The following is a 15,141-nucleotide window of genomic DNA, read 5'->3' on the forward strand; positions in this document are numbered from 1 at the left end:
ATATGAATATATAACCTCTAGAGTCCCTGCGTCCTCATATGAGGACCGCACAGCTTGGGTTTCCAAAGCTCAGGACTCTAGAGGTTAAAGCTGTTTATTTCATTGAACAAACATTATAACTACTAATAATGTACAGTTTATTATTATCATCATGAACCATGTGACTTTACACGTCTATTAACCTTCCAGTTATGACCCCCATCCCCCCATAAAACGTTTCCACACATAGCCATGGTTGAACATGCAAACACCAGTGCATGATCACGTTTGACCACAGCTGTAGACATCGACGTTCAGGGCTGCACTGGGCTGGGAAACACATCAGGCCGCACCGTCCCAGGCAGCTGCTTCACATTCTCTCCATGTGCAGCGCAGCACTGACCCCTGACAGTCAGGCCCCCGCTCCTCTCCGGCCTGACTGATGGGCTGTGAAGGGAACTGTGGGAAACGTCTGCTTGCCAAGTGGGTTTCGAGGCGAGTTGAAAATGGTAGCTTCAGTCACTCTCACGTGTAATTTTGCACTGGTTCAGCTCTGTTTTGCCATTTTGTGTTGCACAACGGCTCCGAGTCAGATGGTTCAGTCAGTGCTGCTTCCTTGATTTTGGGGTGCACTCCCCTGCACAGCAGCTCCACCTGTGTGTGGTTGACAAGCTTCTCTCTGGCTTCAGATGTGCTCGAGACTTGTTGTTTCATCAACTGGGTAAAGTCTGTGTATCTTTGACGGCGACGCCATCTGTCCTGCTAGAAGGCATTTTGTTTTGTGCTCCGCTCAAAGTATGTGGTGTTCATTACAACAGAAATCTTTGAGGAAGAGCTGACACGTTTGCCACCCAAGGTAGCCGAATTAGGATATGACTGTATGAACTGGCCGCTGGCTGTGCTCCCAGTCTGAGGCACGTACTGGTACAATCTTCAACTGCTCTAAAAGCAGAGGCAGATCAGAACATAAAGAACCAGTAGGTCTGATGGTAAGAGATCCAGGTGACCATGTGGTTAATGAGTCCACAGCACATTAATGGTTCCAAGCCTTTTTTTGTCAGACGTGCACAAACAGCCAAGAATTTCAAATGTGGCTTTATTTAACACTGTTAATTACAATCTTTCCATTTAACTGAACCTAAGTGTTGGTTTAGTCAAGTCTGTCCCACTACCAGCAGAAGTGTAAACACTGTCCACTGTCTCTCAGCCTGTGGTGTTCAGGAGTTCATATTTTTCAATGCGGCTGGGCAGCTGTACAGTCTCCCCTGTTACCTGCTGGTTGGGACTCTGGTCTAGACCCGTCAATCATTTCTGGAACATCCCCTGTTATGTCACAGAACCAACACAGCTCCACCCACAACTCCCACGCCACCTCCCCTCTTTTACACAGAGGCCGAACAGTTTTACTAAATCTGCTGGTGGAAATAAGGAGGGTCAACACTGACCCCCCATGTCGGCTCGGAGCCCTTTAAACAGACCGGAGGATTGGTGCATAATCCTGCCTTGAACAGGCAGTGAGTGCGCCTCCCCTGGGTTGCCAGGTTGGGCCAGGCCTTCTCACCATCTGGGTCTGATTTCAGCTCCACAGCAGCGACTCACGTGATGGGAAAGAACAATGTCTATGAAGCACGATGTCAGATGTGCCTCACTCGTCCTCTGCTGGTTTGGCTCCTTTATTCTGTTACTCTGTGGATCATCCGTGTGTGCCAGCGCCGTGGGCAGAGGCAGCCCTTTTCATTTAATCTGTAAACTGAGACATATTTGAGGCTTTTGATTTTTCATGTGAATTTGATCAACGATAGCCAGAGGATGCTGCTATTTCTGGGATCGTTTTTGTTTCGTTGACTTCTGTTTTGATGGGTTTCATTCTTAAATTCATTACGTTAACATCCTGTATTTCATGAAACAGTAATGAAACCGTACAATGAAAACAAACATACCGCAGTAAGGATGTTATGTGAATCAAGGTGGTTTGGTGATGAGAGACATTTTGACACCAAGTGACACGCCTGTGCAAAGGCGCCTTCACCAGCAGGCTTTGACCTTTGACCTCTCTGGTTGGCAAAGTCAAATTTCTCTTTTGGGGGTGAATAAAATGTGATATACTGGCGACCTGTCCAGGGTGTACCCCGCCTCTCGCCTGCAGCTGGCTGGGATTGGCTCCAGCCCCCCGTGACCCCATTTGGGACTAAGCGGTTTAGAAAATGGATGGATGGATGGATGGATGGATAAAATGTGATATGCCCAAATTCCCCAACATCCAGTAGTGAACATTTAGGACAGACTTTGCTCAAGCAGAGGAAAACGTCAGAGAAAATGCAAAATAAATGTGACTGTGAGCATCTTGATCTTGTTGTGGGTTGTTTGTTTGGATGCCCATTAGTGAAAACAGGGGTAACAGCCATTTTCCCTTGGGTACACAGTAACCTTAACAACAGTACCATCTTCACATGCGCTAAGTGACCCCAGACCTGAACACAACTCTGCAAACTGCCTTTCACAACAATGACCTGGAAAGAGGAGTTGAACAGGGGGAAAATGAGGATAAACACAAGTACGTAAAAAAACCCACTAGGGTGAAAATGTGGAGTGGTTAATAGGAAGCAGGTGTGCTGCAGGTTACATCCAGGAACAGTTTTAGTGTTACAGCAGCGTGGAAAGTCAGACAGCCTGGAGAGAAATCCCATCAGGGGCATTAGACGGACGGACGAGTCTCACTCAGCTAGAACATGTCGAAGCTCGAGTACGGACCAAATGGTGGTAATCACAGGCGGCAGTGACACTGAGGCAAAAGTAATGATAATAAATAATATGAAGCAGACGCACACATGCTTTTCTTATGCACATGAAGAGATGTGATAATATGAGCTCAACCATCAGGACAGACTGAAACCAGCAGCTGAAAAGTGGAACCAATGTCACTCTGTGAAAAATCAGTGAATCAGCTTTTTAAAGAGACAAAGCTAGCAGAATTCCCAGCATGCATTGTTGGAAGAACCCGCTCATGATGTCAACTCGGTGTCTGTAACACACATTCAGTAGTTGTTTCTTTTTATAACGATCATGCTAACCATGCTAAAGGTTAGCATTGAGTTCAGTCCCTACCCTCATAAATGTTTACATATACAAAACATCACTGGGAGCAGCTTCACACGTGACTGCACATCTGGCAAATGTACAATGGACCTGGCGTCAGCGCTTCCCTCCACCATACTGAAGTGAAGCCAAAATATCGTGAACATGGCGACTGCTGTCTTGCATTTTTGCAGGCAGACTCGGAGCAGTAGCAACCAGAAGTAGACCGCCATCACCTGACCGCCAGTCAAAGCGGTCAAATCAACTAAAACACGCCTCTTTTCATATCATCAACAACCTTATCAGAACATTGACCACCTGTACATACATCAGTGTGATAATATCTCCCCACAACCACAGGAATGACCTCTTGATTTGTACTCTGAGTTTTTAGTTTGGCTTATGTGCTATCCACTATCATGGAGGGGGCGGGGTTTATGGCCTATACTACAACCAGCAACCAGGGGGCAATCACATCACAGTGGCTTCACTTCTGGTGGCTCTTAGCCTGTCCATCGTTTTACAGTCGATGTCTGTACTGACTAAAGATGGATCAATTCCCTTATTTCCCGTCCACCATGACGGACATCACGAAGCTCTTGTTTCTGGTCTGAGGAGCGAGGAGGCTGCCTGGAGCATGTCTGTACTGACTAAAGATGGATCAAATCCCTTATTTCCCGTCCACCATGACCATGAGGCTGCCTGGAGGAGATATAACTGAGGACACACGAGTGCATCCTTCGCAGAAGTCTGTTACGGACTGACATGCCCCTTTACTGGAAAGCAGTTTGTGATTGGACGAGTCACATCAGAGGAAAGGATGTCTCCTTGTTCTTCTCTCCTCGCAGCTTCTACTTGCATCTTATGTGGGCAGGACTAAGACACAAGGAAAAGATGCAAGTGAAGGAAACGTGGATGCAATTAGTGGAACTGGGATTCACCTTAAGATATGTTAAAGGCGAACAAATCTGTCTGTAGCTGATTCAACTTGGTGTTGGCGGCACAGTGTTTTTACGTTACTGTAGTTCTGAGACCATTTGACATGTGGATAAAATTTACTTTGTAGTTGAAACTATACAAATGAAGCATCTACACCAACATATAAAACTGCTTGAAAATGATTAGAGAGAGACAACGTACTGACAAAAGGAGGAAACCTAAAAGTATAGACAGAAAACTCCTCAGAGACTTGAAAGTGAAATGAGATGTTCACATTTTTTGGATCATTTGGTAAAAATGAAAACTTTTTAATTTCTTTTTCATGTTTATACACAATTTCTTCTATTATTAAATAAATAAGTGGAATAAATATATAATGTACTGTAGTAATTGGATGTCATTATAATAAAGGCACTGGGATCCAGTGTGTTGCTTAATATTTCAACAGATCGTCCAAAACTTGTGCTCAGTATAACCAAAGCCTACATTTCTGTGACTGAGCCCATGTTAGATGAACTTTGTTCTCATTCTGACAGGATGCTAAAACATCCTTTAGCTCCACTAGTGCATAACAATATGTCTATAATTGGCCTTCACTGTCGCCTGCAGCCTTTCTTGCAACATAAACCTGAGTGACTTTGTATACAACCAGACGATAAATCAGAGAGATGTATTTGCTCTGCTACAATCCAGTGTCCTCTGGGTAGAGGCTGTATGTTTTGAGGATTTTGTTTTGTTGAGCTCATAATTCAAGACAGACATGAGGGTTTGAGCCAGAAAGGTTTCATTCAGGCTTTTTCAGCAAACTGAAGAAGCTCGTTCTGCTGTTCGGTGGTTTGCAGATGTGAAAAAAGTTGTTTTTTTAGAAAAATTTAGGCACAACTTTGGTCTTTTGACCAAAACGCTGACATTCTGTCACTGTATCACTTCTTACACTTTGTATAAACTTATCTTTGGGCCTTTGTTGGAGTTCAGCCAGTTTTTCTGTGTGGGACTTGCTGTTTCTGGCCACATGCACCTGGCTTTAAGAGTGGGAACCCCACAATAACCGCCTGGAAATCTATAGAAAGATCTAACGTTTTTACACTTAATAACAAAGCTAGTTGCTTTGCTTGTCATCCCTGTTCGTTACTGATGTACTCTCAGGGAGTTGTGTGCTGTTGTTTGGGCCTCATCTCTGTCTGTCTGTGCACACCCAACAGACACTGTACGATACAGTACGTGGACACTGAACAGCTCCACATAGTTTGTTTTCTTGGTTGTTTATGTTTGTTTGTTCAGGTGCATCTCATTGTTCACTGAGCAAAGCTGAAATAGATGCAGATGTCGGTGCGTATGCGTGGATCCTCAGCGCTTTGTGTTCGCCTTCTGTCCACATGGGGCTGACTAGGGCTTCCAGGGTGGCATCAGGACCACCTAGTGTGTGCGCATCCAGCCCCTCTGAGGCGCTGAAGCAGGGCAGGCTGGGAATGATTAATGGGCCAGCGGAGTGACACGCTCCGCAGCTCAGCTTCAGACCCTCAGCCAGCTCCCCTGCTGCGCCCTCACCCGACACAGCCAGTTCAGTGACAGCACACCCATACACACAACACACTTCCTCGGTGTCGGCATTAAGCAACGCATAAGCTCCTTTGGTTGGTGCCATCATCCCTGCTGCGCTGTCGACACAGGGGGGATTTTTACTGCAAGACAAAGGGAACGACTGACAACTGGATCAATTAGACTTGAACAAAGTCTTGATCCTTATTAGACTGACACAGTAACCAGTTGGCAAAGGCTTTACTTTAAATATGAAATACAGGGGGGTGACAAATGAAATGGTTGGACACAGTGAGGGGATCTGGTTTGGAAGGAGAAGGTTTCCTCCCTCTAACAGAGGAGACCTGATGCTGCCCTGGCGAGGCCCTGCTGGGTGGTGGTTTGTCTTTGGAGCCTTAAACGGTCAAAACTTTGGCCACACCTTCTCATTCAGTGGTTTTTCTACACTGCAGATTAATACTGAACACATCGAATCTGTGAAATAATACATAAGGAATTTTGTAGTAAGTAAAAAAGTGCAAAAGCAAATACTGTTTCACACTTTAGGCTCCTCTAAGCAGCTGCTGTTTGCCTTGATGACAGCTGTGCACATTTTAACCGGCTTCATGAGTCACCAGGCTGGTTTTTGATTAACAGGTGTGACTGGTCAAAGGTTAACTGGTGGAATTTCTTGTCTTTTTAATGCACTGGAGACCAGTACTCATGTTGTGCTGAGGTAGTGTAGGTACCCAACAAACAGCCCTATTGGACCACTGTACTGATCCATATTATGGCACGAACCTGTCAGCTAAGTAAAACAAATGACAGTCCGTCACTACTTGAAGACATGATGGTCAGTGAGTCTGGAAAATGTCAAGAACTTTGACAGTTTCTTCAAGTGCAGTCAAAAAAGCCACCCAATACCATGAAAACACCGCCTCGTAGAGGGTGGTGTCCAAACTTCTAACGGGTACTATCTCTGTTCTGTAAAATAAAATCTAATTCCACATCCATTAACTCAATGCCTTTATTTAAATGAAATGTGACTACTGTTTAAACCAAGCATCAGGAATGTCAGCTTCTAATTACTGCACTCCTCTTTTCATTAACAGCCACTTATCTCCACAACGCTTTAAAACAAAGTGTAGACAAACTGGCCTCCTTGAAAAGGAGATGGAGCTGCTAGGCCCCGTTTCATATTTATTTTTCCATATACATTTGGCAGGGCCTCTGTGAAAGGTCTGCACTGCTCTTTAATGGATTTCTACATCCTCCTGCGCTCACCCCGGTGACTAGTTCTCCTTTGAGAGAGAATGAGGAACCACTTATTGGATTTGAGGGGATATCCAGCAGGATAGACAGAGGATAGGCAAACACTCTGGCTACCGGACATCTCAGGACTTCTCAAAGGAGGGAAAACCTTGGGATTCATTCCCCCAAAGCACACTGTGTTTGTGATTGAGGCCGATCTCCTGGTCAGACTGGGAGCAGGGAATCATGCATGGGCAGAGGATTGTGCTTCGTCATAGTCTTCCATAACTCCCCCAGTCTGAGTGGGCATGTAGACGGAGCAGCCCACTTGTTCCCACCCTCCTCTCATCTCTTGTCCAGCTAGTGTGGAGCAGAAAGTAACTTCCTTCCTCTCCCGATGAGCTCTGAGACGTACACCAGGCGGTTTCCTCCCTCTCAGTGTGATGCAAACTCAGACATGTACACGTGTAGGTGTGTGCATGTGTAAATGCTACAGTATGTGGTTTATTTACACAGACAGTGAGGTTCAATTCTTCATGATAGTGAGTCAGAGATAGCACACTTTTATCTGGTTCCCACTTAAGCTGGGAAAAAGAATGACCTCAGCGCAGTGAGCCCACAGACCATGTCAGATTACACTGTGATTGACACGACCCTGGAGAGCCCAGTGTCTTTATGATCTGGAGTGGCAGGGACATGTCTGACAATACCAAAACAATGGACACCCAGCACAGAACAGTAAAACAGAGAGAGGCTGCAGGACAGAGTATTTAAACTGATTTATGCAAACCAGCAAATTAAAAATGGTTTAGTGTACAGGCCTTTTAAAATTATAATCCTTAAGATTTAAATCCTTGTCAGTGTGGCTGCATGCAAGTGTGGTTTAATAGTGCAGCAAACTGGGATTAATTTATAATACAACCAACCAAACAACTGGCATAACTACTTTCTACAGCAGCAGGAGCTGAGAAGCTGCAGCCTGTTGCTGGGTTAGTGTGAGCTAGCAGCTCACTGTGGCTCCTTCTTGTTCCACTACAACCTGGATTTAAAACTGACCCACTGTCAAAAAAAAGATGCTTTGCCTGTTTGATGAACAACTGCATTGAGAGCTAACCTCAGTAACATTTTGTCAGCAAAAGCTGTGATAAAAAATGTTTGACAATGAATTTTTCACAATGAAAATAAGACTAAAACTAAACAAAAAATAATATTTGAAAATGAGAACTACGATGAAATGTTCTACACTTTTCATCCATGAATGAAAACTGAACCATTTTCCCCGAGGGGTGTTCTTTAGGGGTCCTTCATTAAGTTACATTAAAGTTACACAGTGCTGCATTTTCAGGACTCAGTGGACATGAACTGAATAAAAACCTGAAGGCACCTGCACCTTAAAATCAATCTTTGACAACTGAACTATAGGGTTAAATGTCTTGATGCAGTCCAAAAACACATGAGGATATGGCTGGTTATAAATAGTCCCTGGGAGAAAACGGGAGGAAAGTACAATAAACATGGTACAAGAACGATAGCTTGTCACCTCAGCTTTATGATTTACAGCCAAGTGGCTTCCTGCCTCCGTCTCCACAGGGAAGACTGTGGAGGAGCCGCGTGCCACGGTGTTAAAATAACCTCCCTGCTCTGTGGAGAAGATCTGGACTTCAGCCTGACATGCCAGCAAAGTCCCACAGTGACCTGGTCCTGTTCAGGTGCTCAGTGCAGGTTTAGTCGGGAGACTACTCTCCGACCACAAGCTGCTGTATTCATGTACAGTAATGCCAGGTTTACTCTAAATTGTCAAATGGTAAAACTATTGAAGTCAGTCTCAAGTTGGTGATTCCAGTTAGGATAAGTAGATCACCTTCCGACATTTCCCAGTTGTACCCTATCAACGCTCTCAAGCCTATCATCCAAAATTACTCATAATACATAAGGAATATGAAATATACAGTAATTTAAACAATCTGTATGAAGCACATCTGGCGACACTGAGGAGAAAACTAACCAAGGCGTAGGACGAGATATTGTGTTGGGGCCAGGCGGGAATGAGATCATTCATGTTCCAGATGTGACAGGATGCTTGTCATGTTGGAGTGATACTGCTTAATATAAAGGAAATAAAGATGTATACTAACGGCAGCAGGGCATGGTGGGGTGTTTAATGTAAGAATCTAGCGCTGTTTGTTTTAAAAGTCATTTTGTCATGTAGAACATTGCTAAGGGTGTTGATGAGAGAGGCTCCAGCTGTTTGTTGACAATGGCTCGATTGTCTGACACCAAATCCACGTACAATAATTAAACAAACCGTCATTTCTAAGCAAGGGTACAGTTACTGTAGCTAAAAGTTGAGGAAACACAGCTAAAATGGTTAACTACATGTAATGGATAGAGTTAAAACGGTTTGTGAAACGTTTTACATAAACTGTGAAACTGCTCATTTCAAAGTTAAAGAATAAAAGTAATGGATGAACATCTGAAATAGCGGAAAGAGTTACTGTAGCTAGTGATGGTTAAACGATTTAAATTGTTATTGTTAGCTAAAAATGTAAGTAACAGATACAGCTGGCATGGTTAGCTATATTAGGCTAATGGTAAACAGCTGAAATATTTTTCTAAAGGTAACGGATTTAAACGTTTGAAAATGTTAGGTAGCTAAGTGTAATGGTTAAATGGTTTGTGTTAGCTAAAAGTAAAATGATGATAAATAGTTAGCCAAAAGTAGGTCTTTACAGTTAGTTAGAATTTAAATTAAATCAAATTTATTTATATAGCACTTTAAAAACAACATCCAGCTGACCAAAGTGGCAGAATAAAATCACAATAAAATACTAAAACAGAGTAAATAAGATTAGTGCAAATAAAAATGAAACGAGAATTAAAGGTAATGGATACACAGCTGAAATGGCTAGCTAAAAGAAACAGCTTAAATATTTAGCTAAATGTGATAGGTAAAGGTTGACATGGCTTTTGTTAGCTAAAAATGAAAGTAACAGTATTTTAGGTTACCTTAAAGTCAGCTGTAACACCTGAACACCGCATGTGATTGAGTCCCTAAGGCTTTGGGGGCACATCTGGAAAAAAAAAAACTACAACAATACAACGCACCTATCCACGTAGAGTAAAAACCTCCTTTAGAAACAGAACAGAAGGAACAGAATTTGCTTATTAAGCAAAATGACCATGGCTCTTTTCATCACCTCTCCCATAAACTTGAGGAAAAGGAAGGAAAGGCGCAGCACTCCTCTCAGGCTGCATCCACCCTGCCAGAGCACTCGGTTCACAGGTTAAAATACACAAGGGACCAAACACAGATATATTAGAAATGATTTAGTTTTTATGACAGTTACTCGAGAGAACGTTCTAAAAAAACACAGCAGACATGTTTAATTGTTGACAGTTACATGGCTGTTCATGCACACGCAGAGTAAGGAGGAAGCAAGCCCCATCAACACCCCCACACCCTGCCTGTTCCTACACCAATCCATCAGCTTTATGCTCTAATTGGTCATTTTAAGTCCAATCTTGTTTCCTCCAGTGGTCGCTTAGGAAACAGCCATCACTTCTGATAAAGTGACACAAGTCAAGATTTAACTAAACAATGACCTCTGATGTGGGGAGGATCAGGTGTAAGAGAGGCCTGAGAACAGCCCTGGACATCTGAGGAAAAGCTGAATAAAAAAGCCAATACACGTGCTCCTTTGTGTCTCTCTTTGTCACATGTGCTGCTATTTCTTCCCAGTTTTTTACCACATTGCTGCTTTAATTATAGCACGTTTACAGTGTATAGAGACGAGACAAATGGGTGAGAGAAAACGAGTGATACACAACAATGATTCCAGGCAAGACTGCTGCAATTACATGGCATACAGGATGTTCCTGCAAACTGAACCAGCAGTACACCCCCGGATCACTCCCAGCCCTGCAACAAGAGGATAAATAGGCTGAGATATGCTGGTCATTATGCTTTATTATTCATAAGTGAGGGTGTGTTATCATTGGCAGCACCGAGCAGCGGCTGTTTAGAAAGGGGACTGAATAACTTCAGTCATTACTGATTGCACAGTTACAAAATGTCGCTGCTAGAAAATGTCAGGTCTTTTTTCCTGTATGTGAAGCTTTAGATGATACATGTACAGGGTATGAGGCAAACAATACAGTACAATTTCCAGAGCAGATTTGTTTAGCCTATACTGTCTATGGAGATCAAATCCTGTTAGGGAGTATGACCAGAGTCCCCACTAACAGGTCGTTACTATGACCCACACACATTATTACCAGCTAATCTTAAATGACAGTGGCTAATGGTCCAGTGCGTGAGCTGGGGTCACATGGCATACACTGTACTGAGCAGGAGCCTGGAGCACTACCAGGGCCAGGCTGACTCGGGTGGCTGTTTGTGCTGAGGCAGTGCATTCACCCGTTCACCAGGCAACCAAAAGGTTTACGAGCAGTAACACAAAAGCATGGGGCGGGCTGATTGCTCAGCTAATTGATCTCCACCAGAGATCACAGAGCTGCACTCATAAAGAAAGGAAACGCCTCCCATGACATCAGTGCACGCTGCATGGCGAGACAAGGCCTGCAAATCAGTGGGGACTTATTCCCACACTGAGAGAGGCAGCGTGCAGAGATGGCAGAGAAAGTGTCATGTGGCCACAGACACACAAACATGCAACTGTTCATCAAGTGCATGCAAACTGATCTTAAATATTCTGTTACTAGACGAGAGAGGTCAGTAGCATAAAGACACCCACAGAAAAATACAGCAACAAAAATAAGATCCTGTTTAGCGTGGGAAACATTTCTAATGCCATATTTTCTGAAACCAGTAAAAAAGGACGTTTCCAAACAAAGTCATTATTATCTTTAATACCCACAGGGAAATTCCCGGGAGGCCACAGGTCAAACATAGCCACAGATGTTCCCATTTGAGTTGATTGTGTTAGTGTCTTTTAAGGATGCAGGGGTGATGCAGCCCAGTACAAGACCTTGAACCCAGGTAGTCGGGTAAAGAGGTCTGGAGAAACACTATGACACCTCGATGCATCACATGCCGTATTGCAGAATCTGAACAGACTTGTGAAAAGATGTGAAACTCTTTAGACACAAGACCATTTCATATAATCGTAGTTACATTTTCAGATTTATTTCAGTGTTTCTACTCAGTCTGTTATGTAGCATCTGGCTAAACAGTGGAAAGATGATTTTAAGGTGGACAAACATAGTGACCAGCAGCCATGAGAATGTGTTCAGGCTTGGGTGAGGTGGCTTTAGAAGGTCTTTCATCAGGAGGATGACACAGGTCACTAGCCAGGCTTATACCTTTTCATCTGGTCTCAGGGCACAAAGTGCACTCCGGTGTGGTTTGGCAGCTCCTCACAGGTGAAAGGTGAGCTGAATGATGGGCCATTGTGTTTCCATGTGTGCTGTTGTGGTAGCAGAGCAGATACAACTCGCCACAGGTAACAGAGGTGTTGCTGCCAAATTGGCCATCATGGCATCTGTCCCAGTAGAACCAGGCAGATACAGCTAGCCTTGGTATCAGTTCTGAAGTGGACAGTGATAATGGTCCTTGTCAGCTTTCCTACAGACTGTAGAAAAATCACCAGGCCCAGGTTGATGGAATTGCACTGACATCTTGCTGGCCAATTTGCTGGGCCCATGCCAGACTTTTGAAGAGCAATGTTCCTGGCCCTAAACTAGCTCTATGCGCTGTACTCCCAGTATTTAGCCAAATGTGAAAACCATATTGGTTTGTTTTCAGTTTCAGTCTTTCCAGTACCAGTGCTAACACAGTGAGTGGGCAGCAGATTTCTATGATTATGTCCAACCAGAGATCTGATGTTGTCCTTGGTTGGCACGTAGTCGTCTTAGAGACGAAATCTGGAGCAAACTGATGGATGGTGTGATAGGTCCACAACAGGTGCACATGTGGACCCAGTATTCTTGTTTTTCCACACAGCCTCCTGCCTCTAACACGTCTCATCAAAACCATGTTATACCAACTCCTCATGTTCCAACTTAGTTGTTTGTCTCAGCCATACATGCCATTTCTTTTTTGGCCTGATCAAAGAAGAAAATATTGAAATCATGTTCATATTGGCACTGTTTTGATGCAGTTTGTTTATGTGACACTGAGGTGGCAGGGTTGCTATTGATGAAGCTTTCCTCAGAGCTCTGTTCTATGTGAACAGAAATCTCCCTGCATCAGCTCCAGCTGTTTTTCTTTCACTCTAGTGAAATCATCAAAAGCAGTCCGGAAACTTGTAAAGTGATTCATCATCTGAGGAATTCTTTGTTGTTGTCCTCGTCCTCATCAAAATCACAGCTGCTGTAGTAATGTGTGATCGAAACAGTTACTGTGCGTCTGGGGGAAGTAGGCCTGAAAGCAGGTGAGGGACGACAGATCGTGGCACCTGTTTTTTTAGGCCTCTGCAATAATGAGTCAAATGTGCTTCATCAGAGAAATTCCACGAATGTGGGGTGACAGCAATGCTTGTGTGTAAGAGAACTGGCTCCAATAAAGATTAGTCTCAGTGCATCACTTTAGAGCCACGGCAGCTGATACTGCTCTGTATGAAACTGTATATGACAATGACTTCTGTCCAGCAGTGGAACATTAAACAGTATATCCCTCCATCTGATCAGCCACCGTCAGTCAGGTCTTCATGATCATAGAAAGTAACTCCTTACAGAAAATAAAATATAATCAGTCTTATTAGCGAGGCATGCTGCAAAACCACATTAGATCAGTTGAGATTCTCTTTTTGTGAAGCAATCATCTAATTATGTAGTATATTCACAGGGAACGCACTACCGGCATCGTTTATTTTGTATATATTGTAGGCTACTCCTGGGAACAAACCTGTACCTGTACAACTAACAGGTCTATGCATGTTCTTACAGTGATGATAAAATGCTGAGGAACTGAAACATATCCAGTGTAGGAGTCATCTAACAATCAAAACCAGTGTTAGAGACAAACTGAGGATGTACAACAGCTTTAATGTCCTGTTTATTTAAAGGTTCAGTGTGTGAGATTTAGGCTGGACTCACACTTGACCACAGTGTCCTTTTCAAGAAGGATGGATACACACATATTAGGATGTGCAGTACTACCGTCATATTCATTAGGCCTATTAATAAACACTCTACAAGACTTTAAATGTCCATCTTGGCTTCTCCTAGCACCTTTACCACACTTGCATGAAAAGAAGCGCAACAAAAGTTAAACGGCGCCTGGCTTGATCGAGTTTGATCAGTGGCTCTTGACCACAGTTATCCTGTTTCTTCATGTCTTTGCTTCTTTGACAACGGGGATTCACGCTGTCTTCCTTTTTGTTACATTCAAGTTTAACTATGACCCTCCATTTATTCAAATTATAGTTCGTAAACTCACGACAATGATTCTTCTTGTTCCTAACATTACTTCTTTTCCTCTTCCAACCGTATTCAAATCAAAGCTGCTACTTCAATGCAAAATTCACGTCACTCTATGGTTTGTCCGTTCTGGGCTACTGTAAGAAACGTCTCAACATGGCGGCCTCCGTGATAGTGGACCCACTCCTATGTAGATATAAAAGGCTCATTGTAAGAAAAAGAAAACACAACAATTCTTATTTACTGGTGATTACACATTATTGAAAACATAATTATGTTATTATTATTACTATGGCCTGTTTCTTCTAATAAATCCTTCTACAGCTCAAACACTGCACCTTTAATCCATCGGAGGTAATGACCGTTACCAAGTATTGTGGCAGACTACGTCATTAGTACAAAGTCCGGGCTATGCAGGCTGTGACATAAAGCATCATTTGTTTAGTAGCCAGTGCTGTAATTTAAACTCAGCTAAATAAAAAGTACACACTGCGTAGTCGGCACTTCAGGAACTTCAACGAACTCTTGTGAAAAATCACCCACACATACGGAACAGGTGTTACGCAAGCACTGTCTAATGTCTAGCTGCTTTACAGTAAGACCTTGGACTAAAGTATATTTGATGTAACAGCTCAGTGAGAGCAAGGCCCTTAGATAAACGTGTGGTGTTGTCTAACCTGCAGACACATTCACAACAAGTAGTTAGTTTCTGCACGTGTGTCTGTCTGTGAAACACCCAGCCACTAAACCAACACTTGTCATGAAAATATGGCTGTGTAATCTGTAAAAGGTGGTGATGAGACCCTTTTTGATCTGGTGCACGTCATCAGTTCATGATACAAGTCACCGTACAGGATTATACACAATGAGAGACTAATTGTCCTGGACAAACAACAACTGTGCTGGAACTCCATCTTTCCCCGTTTCCTAAGAAGCCGAGCATATTTTCCTTTCAGTGCAGATCACACAGACAAAACAAGCCTCAGCTCACTGTACGGT

At 43.4% G+C, this 15,141-nt stretch overlaps 2 protein-coding genes across 9 annotated transcripts in view; one reads left to right on the forward strand and one right to left on the reverse strand.

Annotated features, from left to right (window-relative positions):
• LOC109973481 (phosphoinositide 3-kinase regulatory subunit 5-like) overlaps window positions 1–15,141 on the reverse strand; it is an 80,935-nt gene that overhangs the window by 21,922 nt on the left and 43,872 nt on the right. The window lies entirely within an intron of this gene.
• ntn1b (netrin 1b) overlaps window positions 1–15,141 on the forward strand; it is a 54,962-nt gene that overhangs the window by 8,290 nt on the left and 31,531 nt on the right. The gene's annotated exons all lie outside the window — the stretch shown is intronic.

Source organism: Monopterus albus, unplaced genomic scaffold (genome assembly GCF_001952655.1).
Source record: "Monopterus albus unplaced genomic scaffold, M_albus_1.0 scaffold292.1, whole genome shotgun sequence".
Taxonomy (NCBI): Eukaryota; Metazoa; Chordata; class Actinopteri; order Synbranchiformes; family Synbranchidae; genus Monopterus; species Monopterus albus.